Raw genomic sequence first — 14,957 nt, forward strand, 5'->3', positions numbered from 1 at the left:
GACCTCACATCTGTAATTTTCTGATCACTCCACTATTTTCCCTCACTCCTCTCATTTTGCACTCACACCTTTTCATTTTCACCTCACACCTCTCATTTTCACCTCACTATATACATGTTTGTCATCTCCCTTATATATAGTATACACCTGTATGTCATCTCCTGTATATAGTATATACCTGTATGTCATCTCCCCTGTATATAGTATATACCTGCTGTGTGTCATCTCCCCTGTATATAGTATATACATGTATGTCATCTCCTCCTATATATAGTATATACCTGTATGTAATCTCCTCCTGTATATAGTATATACCTGTGTGTCATATCACCTATATATAGTATATATCTGTGTGTCATCTCCTCCTGTATATAGTATATACCTGTATGTCATCTCCTCCTATACATAGCATATACCTGTATGTCATCTCCTCCTGTATATACTATATACCTGTAGGTAATCTGCTCCTGTATATAGTATATACCTGTGTGTCATCTCCTCCTCTATATAGTATATACCTGTATGTCATCTCCTCCTGTATGTAGTATGTACCTGTATGTCATCTCCTCCTCTATATAGTATATACCTGTGTGTCATCTCTCCTGTATATAGTATATATCTGTATGTCATCTCCCCTGTATATAGTATATACCTGTGTGTCATCTCCCCTGTAAATAGTATATACCTGTGTGTCATCTCCTCCTGTATATAGTATATATCTGTATGTCATCTCCTCCTGTATTAGCCCTCGTTCACACGTTATTTGGTCAGTATTTTTACCTCAGTATTTGTAAGCTAAATTGGCAGCCTGATAAATCCCCAGCCAACAGTAAGCCCTCCCCCCTGGCAGTATATATTAGCTCACACATACACATAATAGACAGGTCATGTGACTGACAGCTGCCGGATTCCTATATGGTACATTTGTTGCTCTTGTAGTTTGTCTGCTTATTAATCAGATTTTTATTTTTGAAGGCTAATACCAGACTTGTGTGTGTTTTAGGGCGAGTTTCGTGTGTCAAGTCGTGTGTGTTGAGTTGCGTGTGGCGACATGCATGTAGCGACTTTTGTGAGATGAGTTTTGTGTGGCGACATGCGTGTAGCAACTTTTTGTGTGTCGAGTTGCATGTGACAGGTTAGTGTAGCAAGTTGTGTGCAGCAAGTTTTGCGCATGGCGAGTTTTGCGCGTGGCGAGTTTTATGTGTGGTGCCTTTTGAGTATGTGTAAGTTTTGTGTGAGGCAACTTTTGCATGTGTTGCAACTTTTGTGCATGTGGCAATTTTTCCGCGTGTGCAAGTTTTGCGTGTGGCGAGTTTTCCATGAGGTGAGTTTTGCACGTGTTGCGAGTTTTGCATGTGGAGAGTTTTGCGCGTGGCGAGTTTTGAGCTGCGACTTTTGTGTTTCGATTTTTATGTGGCGAGGTTGGTGTATGTGTGGTGAAATGTGCGCTGAGGGTGGTATATGTGTTCGAGCACGTGGTAGTGTGTGGCGCATTTTGTGTGTGTGTTCATATCCCCGTGGTGGTGTGGTGATTATCCCATGTCGGGGCCCCACCTTAGCAACTGTACAGTATATACTCTTTGGCGCCATCGCTCTCATTCTTTAAGTCCCCCTTGTTCACATCTGGCAGCTGTTAATTTGCCTCCAACACTTTTCCTTTCATTTTTTCCCCATTATGTAGATAGGGGCAAAATTGTTTGGTGAATTGGAAAGCGCGGGGTTAAAATTTCACCTCACAACATAGCCTATGACGCTCTCGGGGTCCAGACGTGTGACTGTGCAAAATTTTGTGCCTGTAGCTGCGACGGTTCAGATGCCAATCCCGGACATACACACATACACACATTCAGCTTTATATATTAGATATGAGAAAATATAATCCAATATATTATGTAATATCTGTTAGGACTCTTTCAGACGTCCATGTCTCGGGTAAGTGTGGTGACAGTTTTCACACGTACCAGAGACATTTGCACACATAGACCCATTCAAGTGAATGGGTTTGTGCACATGTCAGTGTGTTTCCACAGACCGTGTATCCATGGGCAAAACACGCTGAGATGTCTGCTTTTTAACAGCAGCGTTGTGTGCAGAACGTTTTGCACACGTGCATACTGATAACACACGGATGATATCCATGTGTTATCAGTGTGACACATACCGGTGACTGGGAATCAACGATACTGTTCGCACTGTTCCCCGCTGCAGGGTGCTGAAGACCGCTTTCATTGTTCTCCCCTGCTCGCACTGCATGATACATTTTCACGGTGATCTGCAGTGAACTCACTGAGTTGTACTGAGGTGAACTCACTGACTTTTTCTCACTTTGCTGAGGTCACCACAGTTCAGCCCGGCTGGGAGCGCAGCCTCAGTGACCTGTGGTAACCTCAATGAGGTCACTGCTGCTCACTGATGCCTCGCCCGCAGCAGCTCATTCATCAGTGGTTCTCAGCCTTGACAGTCGCATCTTGGCAAGTTGAAAACTTTATCTCCAAACATGGATTACGGCTGGAATGGAACGAAGGAGAGGTCAGGGGGATATAGTTGTTTTTTCTTTTTGTTTTATTACAGGAGACGAGGGCTTCAGTGGAATGGGCGTTAGGTGAGTATAACGTTTTTTTATTATTTTTAAACAAAAAAGGAGACTTTTTTTCAAATAAAAGAATTTATACTTTCTGTATGTTTATTTACAATACAACTATAGGATTTGTAATGGATAGGTCCACGGGTGGAGCCTACTGGATTACACCGCTGTGCTCATAACAGGACGTTGCTGTGCATGTGTGAGGGGAAGAGAGGAGGTGAAAAAGAGAGGTGAGGTGAAAATGAGAGGAGTGAGATGAAAATGAGAGGAGTGAGGTGAAAATGAGAAGAGTGAGGTGAAAATGAGAAGAGTGAGGTGAAAATGAGAAGAGTGAGGTGAAAATGAGAAGAGTGAGGTGAAAATGAGAAGAGTGAGGTGAAAATGAGAAGAGTGAGGTGAAAATGAGAAGAGTGAGGTGAAAATGAGGAGAGTGAGGTGAAAGTGACAAGGGCGAGTTAAAAGTGACAAGGGCGAGGTGACAGTGACAAGGGCAGGGTGAAAATGACAAGGGCAAGGTGAAAATGACAAGGGCGAGGTGAAAATGACAAGAGCGAGGTGAAAATGATAAGGGCGAGGTGAAAATGATAAGGGCGAGGGGAAAATGACAAGGTAAAAATGACAAGGGTGAGGTGAAAATGACAAGGGTGAGGTGAAAATGACAAGGATGAGGTGAAAATGACAAGGATGAGGTGAATATGACAAGGATGAGGTGAATATGACAAGGATGAGGTGAAAATGACAAGGATGAGGTGAAAATGACAAGGATGAGGTGAAAATAAAGAGGTGTGAGGGGAAAATAGTGGAGTGATCTGAAAATGACAGGTGTGAGGTTAAAATGAGAGGTGTGAGGGGGAAAATGAGAGGCGTGATGGGAAAATGAGAGGCGTGAGGGGAAAATGAGAGATGTGAGGTGCTCACTATTAATACTTGGGTAATCATTTAGTTAATCTGTGTTGCAAATCTGAAGTGTTGAATATACGATGTGAAATGTTTGTTTTATGTGCAATATAATAATTATAATTTCTTATTATAACTAACCACAGTTAGTTACTATGCCCAGGCACCGCCGGGCTCTTCAGCTAGTAGAATATAAAATAGCCCCCTCATATAGTATAATGTAGCCCCCTCATAGAATATGATGTAGCCCCCCTCATAGAATATAATGCAGCCCCCATAGAATATAATGTTGCCCCCTCATATAGTATAATGCAGCCTCCTCATAGAATATAATGTATCCCCCTCATAGAATATAATGCAGCACACCATGCAATATAATGTAGCCCCTCCATAGAATACACTGCGGCCCCCTCATAAGTTATAATGCACCCCCCCATAGAATAAAATGCAGCCCCCTCATAGGGTATAATTCAGCCTCCCCTTATAGGGTATAATGCATCCTCCTCCCCCACCAAATATAATGCAGCCTCCCCTCATAGGGTATAATGCAGCCTCCCCCCTAGAATATAATGCAGCCTCCCCTCATAGGTTATAATGCAGTTTCCCCCCATAGAATGTAATGCATCCTCCCCTCATAGGGTATAATGCAGCTTCCCCCCACAGAAAATAATGCAGCCTCCCCCCCACAGAATACAATGCAACCCCCCAAGAATATAATGCAACCAGGACTCAGTGATTATATATATATATATATATATATATATATATATATATACACTCACCGGCCACTTTATTAGGTACACCATGCTAGTAACGGGTTGGACCCCCTTTTGCCTTCAGAACTGCCTCAATTCTTCGTGGCATAGATTCAACAAGGTGCTGGAAGCATTCCTCAGAGATTTTGGTCCATATTGACATGATGGCATCACACAGTTGCCGCAGATTTGTCGGCTGCACATCCCAAAGATGCTCCATACAAGGCAGGATGGATCCATGCTTTCATGTTGTTTACGCCAAATTCTGACCCTACCATCCGAATGTCGCAGCAGAAATCGAGACTCATCAGACCAAGCAACGTTTTTCCAATCTTCTACTGTCCAATTTCGATGAGCCTCAGTTTCCTGTTCTTAGCTGAAAGGAGTGGTACCCGGTGTGGTCTTCTGCTGCTGTAGCCCATCTGCCTCAAAGTTCGACGCACTGTGCGTTCAGAGATGCTCTTAGGCCTACCATGGTTGTAACGGGTGGCGATTTGAGTCACTGTTGCCTTTCTATCAGCTCGAACCAGTCTGCCCATTCTCCTCTGACCTCTGGCATCAACAAGGCATTTCCGCCCACAGAACTGCCGCTCACTGGATTTTTTTTCTTTTTCGGACCATTCTCTGTAAACCCTAGAGATGGTTGTGCATGAAAATCCCAGTAGATCAGCAGTTTCTGAAATACTCAGACCAGCCCTTCTGGCACCAACAACCATGCCACGTTCAAAGGCGCTCAAATCACCTTTCTTCCCCATACTGATGCTCGGTTTGAACTGCAGGAAATTGTCTTGACCATGTCTACATGCCTAAATGCACTGAGTTGCCGCCATGTGATTGGCTGATTAGAAATTAAGTGTTAACATGAAGTTGGACAGGTGTACCTAATAAAGTGGCCGGTGAGTGTATATATATATATATACACACACACACACACACAATCACAATACTCGCCTCTCCTCCTCGCTTCCACGCTGATTCCAGCTCTGTTCCGGTATCAGCAGCTGCACTGCCATCTGCTCGACACACAGAGGGTACGCGATGAAGTGATGTCATCGCGCACACGCAGTGTCAGAGGTAGAGGGGAATGATGGGAGAGGGAGCATCACGAGACGCTCGCTCCTTTATTATTGCTTTCAACTGTATCGGCATCTATTAACCCCTTCATGACCTTGGGATTTTCCATTTTTCCGTGTTCGTTTTTCGCTCCCCTGCTTCCCAGAGCCATAACTTTTTTATTTTTCCATAAATTTGGCCATGTGAGGGCTTAGTTTTTGCAGGACGAGTTGTACTTTTGAACGACATCATTGGTTTTACCATGTCTTGTACTAGAAAATGGGAATAAAATTCCAAGTGCGGTGAAATTGCAAAAAAAGTGCAGTCCCACACTGGTTTTTTGTTTGGCTTTTTTGCTAGGTTCACTAAATGCTAAAACTGACCTGCCATTATGATTCTCCAGGTCAGTACGAGTTCATAGACACCTAACATGTCTATGTTATTTTTTATCTAACCCCTTTCTGACCTCGGACGGGATAGTACGTCCGAGGTCAGAACCCCCGCTTTGATGCAGGGGTCCGGCGGTGAGCCCGCATCAAAGCCGGGACATGTCAGCTGTTTTGAACAGCTGACATGTGCCCACAATAGCGGCGGGTGAAATCGCGATTTACCCGCCACTATTAACTAGTTAATTGCCGCTGTCAAACGCAGACATTTAACCGGCGCTTCCGGCCGGGTGGCCAGAAAAGAGCGCATCGCCGACCCCCGTCACATGATCGGGGGTCAGCAATGCTTCTGCAGAGTAACCATTGAGGTCCTTGACATGTCCAGCTGACATATCCCGGCTGTCACGGGGAAACTAGGTGAGCGAGAGCTAAATACCCGGGCCCCTGCAGTTTCCCTCAGACTAGGGAAATCCTGACTGACCCTCTACCTGGAGTTTACACTGATGGTGTGCATGTCCAGGCCTCGAACCTCACCCTAACTCCTTTAATAACCCTAGGCTGATACCGCCGCCCTCCACCCAGTGAAGAGGTAATATTCCAATACCCACAGATAGAACAGGCAAGGATAAAGGAAAATATACACCACGCCGCAGTCACTCAGGAATACACTATAAATGTGCAGGGCAAAATAAATACAAATATAGGAAGGAGTAAATAAGACAGAGGAAAATACACCACCAGCAACGAATCTCCAAACCAGCTCTCCACTCCAGACCGAGATAACAACGCACAAGAGAGAAGCTATAATTGGCGACGCCCAATGAACAGGAGAACTATTTAAAGGCCATGGGAATGGGCCAGCTTCCAATCCGAGGATCAGGTAAATTAACCCCGGAACAGCTAGACAAAATCTAGCAGACGCCAATGAGCAAATAGTGGTCAACAGTGGAAATACCGCTGTCTGTCGGACGACCTAGTCTGAACAGCGTCCGACATGACAGTACCCCGCCTTCTGCAAGGGACCCAGGGCCCTCACGGCTTATAGGACCCGGCTTGTCTGGATGCTGACGATGAAAAAACCTGACCAGCCGATCCGCATGAATGTCCGAGGCTGGTACCCAGGACCTCTCCTCAGGCCCATAACCACGCCAGTGTACCAAGTACTGTAAAGTGCGACGCACTACACGAGAGTCAACCACCTTGGAGACTTCAAACTCCAAATTACCATCCACCAAGACTGGAGGTGGCATAGACGCCGCGTCCACAGAACCCACCACCTTCTTTAGAAGAGACCTGTGGAACACGTTGTGTATCTTATACACCGTAGGGAGCTCCAATCGGTACGCTACTGGGTTAATGACGGCAGTGACCCTAAATGGACCAATAAACCGTGGACCCAATTTAAGGGACGGTATTTTGAGTCTTATGTTTTTTGTGGATAACCACACCCAGTCATCCACACTCAGGTCCGGACCTGGCACACGCCTACTGTCAGCCACACGCTTGTACCTAGCACCCACACTCAACAGGCGCTGTATACTCTCCTCCAGACTGATGACAATTGAGCTCCTAACTGGTCCTCCTCCGGAACGCCGGAAGAGCCCCTCTGACTCTAGGTACAAAATTGAGGATGTAGCCCGTAAACACAAAAAAACGGAGACTCCCCAGACGACTCCTGGCAGTGATTATTGATGGCAAACTCAGCCAAAGGAAGGAACATAGACCACTCCTCCTGGTTATCAGAGACAAAGCAGCGTAAGTACTGTTCCAAATTTTGGTTCATACGCTCAGTCTGACCATTTGACTGAGGATGAAACTCCGAAGAATGAGATAACTTGATCCCCAGACGTGCGCAAAATGCTCTCCAAAATTTTGCCACAAACTGAGACCCCCTATCAGATACGATGTCAGACGGAACCCCATGAAGTCTGACCACCTCCTGCACAAATACCTGAGCCAGAGTCTTAGCGTTAGGCAATGAAGGCAAAGACACAAAGTGCGACATTTTAGAAAACCGATCAACAATCACCAAGATGACCGTGTTCCCAGCTGATGAGGGCAAATCAGTGATGAAATCCATGGAGATTTCCGTCCAAGGCTTACTAGGTACCTCAAGAGGAAGTAGTGTGCCAACAGGACGGGAGCGAGGCGTCTTAGCCCTAGATCACGTGGTACAAGCTGACACGTATGAGACCACGTCCTGTCGGATCTTGGGCCACCAAAACCGACGTGACACCAACTCCAAGGTACCTCTAACCGCTGGGTGGCCAGCCAGGACAGCATCATGATGCTCCGCCAAAACATTTAGGCGGAGATGAAGCGGTACAAAAGATTTGTTGATGGGAAGCTCAGATGGTACCTCCTCCTGAGCCTTGGCAATCTCAGCCTCAACCTCGGTAGTGAGAGCCGAAACCACAACACCCTTTTGGAGGATGGGTACTGGATCCTCCCGAGGTTCTCCCCCCGGAAAACACCTGGACAGAGCATCCGCCTTAGTGTTTTTAGACCCCGGTCTGTAGGTGACCACAAAATTGAACCGCGTGAAAAACAATGCCCAGCGAGCCTGCCTGGGGGACAGACGCTTGGCTGACTCCAAATACAGCAGATTCTTATGATCGGTAATAACAGTAACCTGATGAACCGACCCCTCCAAGAAGTGTCGCCATTCCTCAAAGGCCAACTTAATTGCCAACAACTCCCTGTTGCCGATATCGTAGTTACGTTCGGCGGACGACAGTTTCTTGGAGAAATAGGCGCACGGACGTAAACCACTCAAAGATGAGCCTTGAGATAGTACCGCCCCCACACCAACCTCAGACGCATCGACTTCCACAACAAAAGGTTTAGATACGTCTGGCTGCACAAGAATGGGGGCTGAAACAAAACTGTTCTTAAGAAATTCAAATGCGCGCACAGCAGCCTCAGGCCAAACGGAGAAATTGGTACCCTTTTTAGTCATGTCAGTTAGCGGTTTAGCAATGATGGAAAAATCCTTGATAAATTTCCTATAGTAATTAGAAAACCCAAGGAACCGCTGAAGTGCTTTCAGGTTATCAGGACGTTTCCAATGCAACACCGCCTGCACCTTAGCGGCGTCCATTTTAAACCCAGAAGCAGACACAATATAACCCAAGAACGGCAACTCTGGAGCAAAAAATACACATTTCTCAAGTTTAGCATACAGCTTATTCTCTCTGAGAAGCTGTAACACCTGCCTGACATGATCTAAATGAGCATCATGGTCGCAAGAATATATGAGAATGTCATCTAAGTACACGATAACGAATTTCCCCAAAACATGCGAGAACACATCATTGATGAAATGTTGGAACACTGCAGGTGCGTTAGTCAACCCAAACGGCATCACCAAATTTTCAAAATGACCCTCAGGGGTATTAAAAGCCGTCTTCCACTCATCACCTTGATGGACTCTTATGAGGTTGTACGCCCCCCTGAGGTCAAGCTCAAGCTTGGTAAACCACTTAGCACCTGCCACCTGGTTGAACAAATCTGGTATCAGAGGCATAGGGTATGGATCACGAACCGTAATCTGGTTCAACTCCCTGAAATCCAAACACGGGCGTAATCCGCCATCTTTCTTCTTCACGAAGAAGAACCCTGCTGCCACCGGCGAGGATGACGGCCTGATGTGCCCTTTGCTCAAGCTTTCAGCAATGTAATCTTTTAACGCTTGTCTCTCCGGACCAGAGATGTTAAACATCCTTGCTTTAGGCAATTTGGCCCCTGGTTTAAACCTGATAGAACAGTCATAAGGACGATGTGGCGGCAACTCTGAACAACCCTTCTCAGAGAACACATCCACAAAATCCAGAAGTGACTCCGGAATGCTTGAAGTCACCGCAGCCACACATGTAGCCAGGCAATTCTCCTGGCAGAACTCGCTCCACTGAATTATGTCCTGAGTTTTCCAGTCAATTACCGGGTTGTGCATAGACAACCAAGGAAAACCCAAAACCACCTGAGCAGGAAGATTCCTGAGCACCTTACATGTAACCCGCTCGGAATGTAGAACTCCTATGTGGAATTTCACCTCAGCCACAAATTCAGTTATCTCCCCCTGAGAGAGAGGAGCAGCAATGATGGTGACCACACAGATAGGATGAGACAGTTTTTCAATCCTAAAAACTGCTGTGCGCGCAAACTCCTCATCAATGAGATTTGTGGCTGAACCACTATCCACAAACACAGTAATTGGCAGCTCACTGCCAGCGATAAAAACCTTAGCAGGGAGCATGCATTGAGAAACCACCATGGAGGATATACATAAGCTCAGACTGGTCTCCTCCACACCCTCTGAGCCTAGCAGTTTTCCGCCGTTGCGTTTTTCTTAGACAGCAGAGGACAGATGTTAATTAAATGACCAGTTTTACCACAGTAAAAACAGGCTCCCTGCTTCCTGAGCTCAGGGGCTTGACGCTTGACATGTGACACCCCTGCGATTTGCATAGGCTCCGTGGGCTCACCTGCAGCAACCTCACGTGAACCTAAACCTTCTCCCACAGGCGGCGTCTCATGCTCCCCCTGACGCAAACAACGATCTATGCGGACAACCAGACTCATGGCGGAATCTAGAGACGCAGGAGTCTCGTACATCAGAAGGGCTTTTTTAACCCTTCCAGAAATCCCATGTATAAACTGACTCTGCAATGCTGGATCATTCCACTGTGTATCGATCGCCCATCGCCGAAATTCAGAACAGCAATCCTCTGCAACTCGCTCCCCCTGGCGAATAGTGCGTATCTTAGATTCTGCTCGAGCCATTCGGTCAGGTTCATCGTAGACTGTCCCAAGAGAAGAAACAAAACTCTCCACAGAGTCAAATGCAACAGAATCAGATGGCAAAGAAAACGCCCACGCTTGGGGATCCCCACTTAACAAAGACAATACCAGACCCACCTGCTGAGCCTCATTACCCGAGGAGATCGGGCGCATGCGGAAATATAGTTTGCAAGCTTCACGAAAAGAAACAAATTTACTGCGTTCCCCAGTAAATCTTTCAGGCAAAGGAAATTTAGGCTCAGCAACTCTTCCCGTCGCTCCAGCCTGCACATTAGCTACTGCTAGTCCCTGTTGCTGCACTGCCCCCCTCAACTCAGTGACCTGTAGGGACAGCGCCTCCAACTGGCGGGTTATGGAAGTCATGGGATCCATGACAAGACAAAAAAAAAAGAAACCTTTTTTTTTTTTGTTGGGCCGATTATAATGTCACGGGGAAACTAGGTGAGCGAGAGCTAAATACCCGGGCCCCTGCAGTTTCCCTCAGACTAGGGAAATCCTGACTGACCCTCTACCTGGAGTTTACACTGATGGTGTGCATGTCCAGGCCTCGAACCTCAGCCTAACTCCTGTAATAACCCTAGGCTGATACCGCCACCCTCCACCCAGTGAAGAGGTAATATTCCAATACCCACAGATAGAACAGACAAGGATAAAGGAAAATATACACCACGCCGCAGTCACTCAGGAATACACTATAAATGTGCAGGGCAAAATAAATACAAATATAAGAAGGAGTAAATAAGACAGGAAAATACACCACCAGCAACGAATCTCCAACAACCAGCTTTCCACTCCAGACCGAGATAACAACGCACAAGAGAGTAGCTATAATCGGCGACGCCCAATGAACAGGAGAACTATTTAAAGGCCATGGGAATGGGCCAGCTTACAATCCGAGGATCAGGTAAATTAACCCCGGAACAGCTAGACAAAATCTAGCAGACGCCAATGAGCAAATAGTGGTCAACAGCGGAATTACCGCTGTCTGTCGGACGACCTAGTCTGAACAGCGTCCGACATGACACAGGCTTTGATGCGGGCTCACCGCCGGAGCCCGCATCAAAGCGGGCCTTTTGACCTCGGACATACTATCCCGTCCGAGGTCAGAAAGGGGTTAATGCAGCACACACTGGGGGGCGGCGCTGGCGCCGGGCACCCCTGACTTAGGGCCCCATAGCGGCCGCATGGGCTGGGGGACCCTGCGGGAGTGGGGGGCCCTGGTCTTCCGGCCCTAATAGATGGCAGTGTAAGATGCAACTTGCGGCTAACACTACCCGCTATTAAAGTGAAATGAATAGTCACCCCTCTCCACGCCCATGCACAATATCTTTTTTTTATAATATCTGTTTTGTGGTCCCCTATTCGTTCGTATTAAGTGTACGTTGTACATAGTTGTCTCCTTTTATTGTTCTTTGTATTTTATCATTTAAGGCTACTTTCACACTAGTCCGTCGGTACGGGCCGTCGAAAACTGTCGGCCCGACGGACAGTGTGTTAAAGAAGCACAACGTGGGCAGCAGATGCAGTTTTACAACGCATCTGCTGCCCCATTGTAATGTCCGGGGAGGAGGGGGCGGAGTTTCGGCCACGCATGTGCAGCGCCCCAGAGTCCTGGTCGTTGCAGTACTGTCGCTCCGCCGCTAAGGGGAGTGATGGTATGTCTGATGGCACTAAAGGAGTTCACCTGACCAGGTATCACAGACACACATTACACGTCACACTCCGGCCACCAGGGGGGGTGGTTCTACCTAGTAGGCCACTCCTCACACTCTGATAAAACTGGGGGTTGGATAGGAAGTAGGGAAGAAAGTAGCTGGGAAGAGCTAGAGAGAGGACCTGTCAGGGGTGGGATCCTGGCAGAGTCCTAGAAAAGGACAAGAAGCGAGGTTTATTGTGGAGAAGTGAGAAACGGGAATACAGCAAAAAGGAGATAATACCAGAAGGAGTCGTGCCTCAAGAACAGCAACATCCTTCTGAGGCGCGTAGCCGGTGGCTGGAACGCCGAGAAAGTAAGAGACTCCACGCATTACTTTAAACTACGGCCGGGCAGTTAACTATAGGTTGGCTGTCTCACCATTACACCTAACGAAGACAACGGAGGCAAACTGTGGGAGAGGGGCGTCCCTAGGGTCCCTATAAAATAGCTCCAGGCCTACCCCGTCATACGGGTGCGTCCCATCCATATCATCTGGGGGACGAAGAGAGAGAGAGAAAGAACAGAAATACACACGACAGTTGTGAGGACTATCCCGTGGTGCTCAGCAGGGAGGTACTACAACACACAGGCGCTAGAAGGTAGACACTGATTTCCACCTGCAAAGGGAACTCTGGATGTGCCTTCGGACCGGCCGGTCTCAGCCAGCCCTGTTAGCAGTGCTCTGGATTGAGGATCCCGAAGCCTTCAGTAAAAAGGTAAAGAGACTGCAACCCTGTGTCCTCTTTATTCATCGCGACCTGCACCACACACCACCATCACATCTTTCATTGGACGCCCCTTAGCAGGGTCACGGACCGGGCCTAGCCACCGTGACAACCCCAGAACTGAGACAGAGAAGCCCGGTACCGAGTACCCCGCGGCCCTGCATCTGGGGGCGCTCCACATGCGCGGTCGAAAATGGCGGACTCGCCGCACAAAAAAAGTTACATGGAACTTTTTTTGTGCCGACGGTCCGCCAAAACACGACGCATCCGTCGCACGATGGATGCGACGTGTGGCAATCCGTCGCAATGCGTCGCTAATGCAAGTGTATGGAGAAAAAGAGCTTCTGCGGGCTACTTTGCAGGATGCGTTTTTTCTACATAACGACGCATTGCGACGTCCATCACGCAACGCAAGTGTGAAAGTAGCCTTAGTGTGCCGGCACTCTTGCACACAGTGCCTACTTTTGCCATTCACTGTTTAATAAAGGCATTTATTATCACTTATAATATTTTCCCTATACCTATTTTATGGTTCAATCCATGTTCAAAGGTGTTTCTTGGTTTTCCTATTCCCATATGGTCTGCCATTCATTGTCTAGGACGTACATACCATTATTATCTATGGTTAATATTCAGAGATGGACTTCCTCTGTATTTAAGTTGTCACATCCATTTTTTCTGTACGGCTGTATGTGTGGATGTACTTGTGTATATACGGGTGTCTATGTACGGCTATGTTATAGGCAGAGACAATCTACAAGGGATGGGTGAGAATACAGTAGGTAAGGATAGAGCTGGTCATGCAGCGGTTTGGTTGATCGGTGGTTACTGCAGGTTGTAGGCTTGTCGGAAGAGGTGGGTCTTCAGGTTCTTTTTGAAGATTTTGATGGTAGGTGAGAGTCTGATATGTTGTGGTAGAGGGTTCCAGAGTAGGGGTGATACGCGAGAGAAATCTTGTATGCGATTGTGGGAAGAGGAGATAAAAGGGGAGTAGAGAAGGAGATCTTGTGAGGATCGGAGGTTGCGTGCAGGTAAGTACCGGGAGACGAGGTCACAGATGTATGGAAGAGACAGGTTGTGGATGGCTTTGTATGTCATGGTTAGGCTTTTGTACTGGAGTCTCTGGGTAATGTGGACCCAGTGCAGGGATTGACAGAGGGGAGAGGCCGGGGAATAGCGGGGGGATAGGTGGATTAGTCGGGCAGCTGAGTTTAGAATAGATTGGAGAGGTGCGAGAGTGTTAGAGGGGAGGCCACAGAGCAGGAGGTTACAGTAGTCGAGGCGGGAGATGATGAGGGCATGTACTAGGGTTTTTGCAGATTCTTGGTTTAGGAATGTACGGATCCGTGAAATATTTTTGAGTTGAAGTCGGCAGGAAGTGGAAAGGGCTTGGATATGTGGTTTATAGGAGAGATCAGGGTCCAGGATTACCCCGAGGCAGCGAGCTTGTTGGACTGGGGAGAGTGGGCAGCCGTTTACTGTAATGGATAGGTTCGTTGGGGGGGGGTCGCGTGAGATGGGGGAAAGATGATGAATTCTGTTTTGTCCATGTTAAGTTTCAGAAATCTAGCGGAGAAGAAGGATGAAATAGTGGACAGACATTGAGGGATTCTGGTTAGTAGGGTGGTGATATCTGGTCCAGAGATGTAGATCTGTGTGTCATCAGCATAGAGGTGATACTGAAAGCAGTGAGATTCTATGAGCTGTCCCAGGCCAAAGGTGTAAATGGAGAAGAGCAGGGGTCCTAGAACTGAACCTTGTGGGACTCTGACAGATAGGGGGCGAGGTGAGGAGGTGGTGTGTGAGTGTGAGACGCTGAATGTCCGGTCAGTTAGGTATGACGAGATCCAGGATAGGGCCAAGTCTGTGATGCCAAGGGATGAGAGGGTCTGTAATAATAGGGAATGGTCCACTGTGTCAAAGGCAAAGGACTGGTCCAGGAGGAGGAAGACAGAGTAGAGTCGCTTGCTCTTGGCTCTTGGCGGTTAATAGGTCATTGGTGACCTTAGATAGGGCAGTTTCAGTGGAGTGGTGTGACCAGAAGCCAGATTGTAAGCGGTC

This window comes from Ranitomeya variabilis, chromosome 6, assembly GCF_051348905.1.
Source record: "Ranitomeya variabilis isolate aRanVar5 chromosome 6, aRanVar5.hap1, whole genome shotgun sequence".
In the NCBI taxonomy this organism is placed as follows: domain Eukaryota; kingdom Metazoa; phylum Chordata; class Amphibia; order Anura; family Dendrobatidae; genus Ranitomeya; species Ranitomeya variabilis.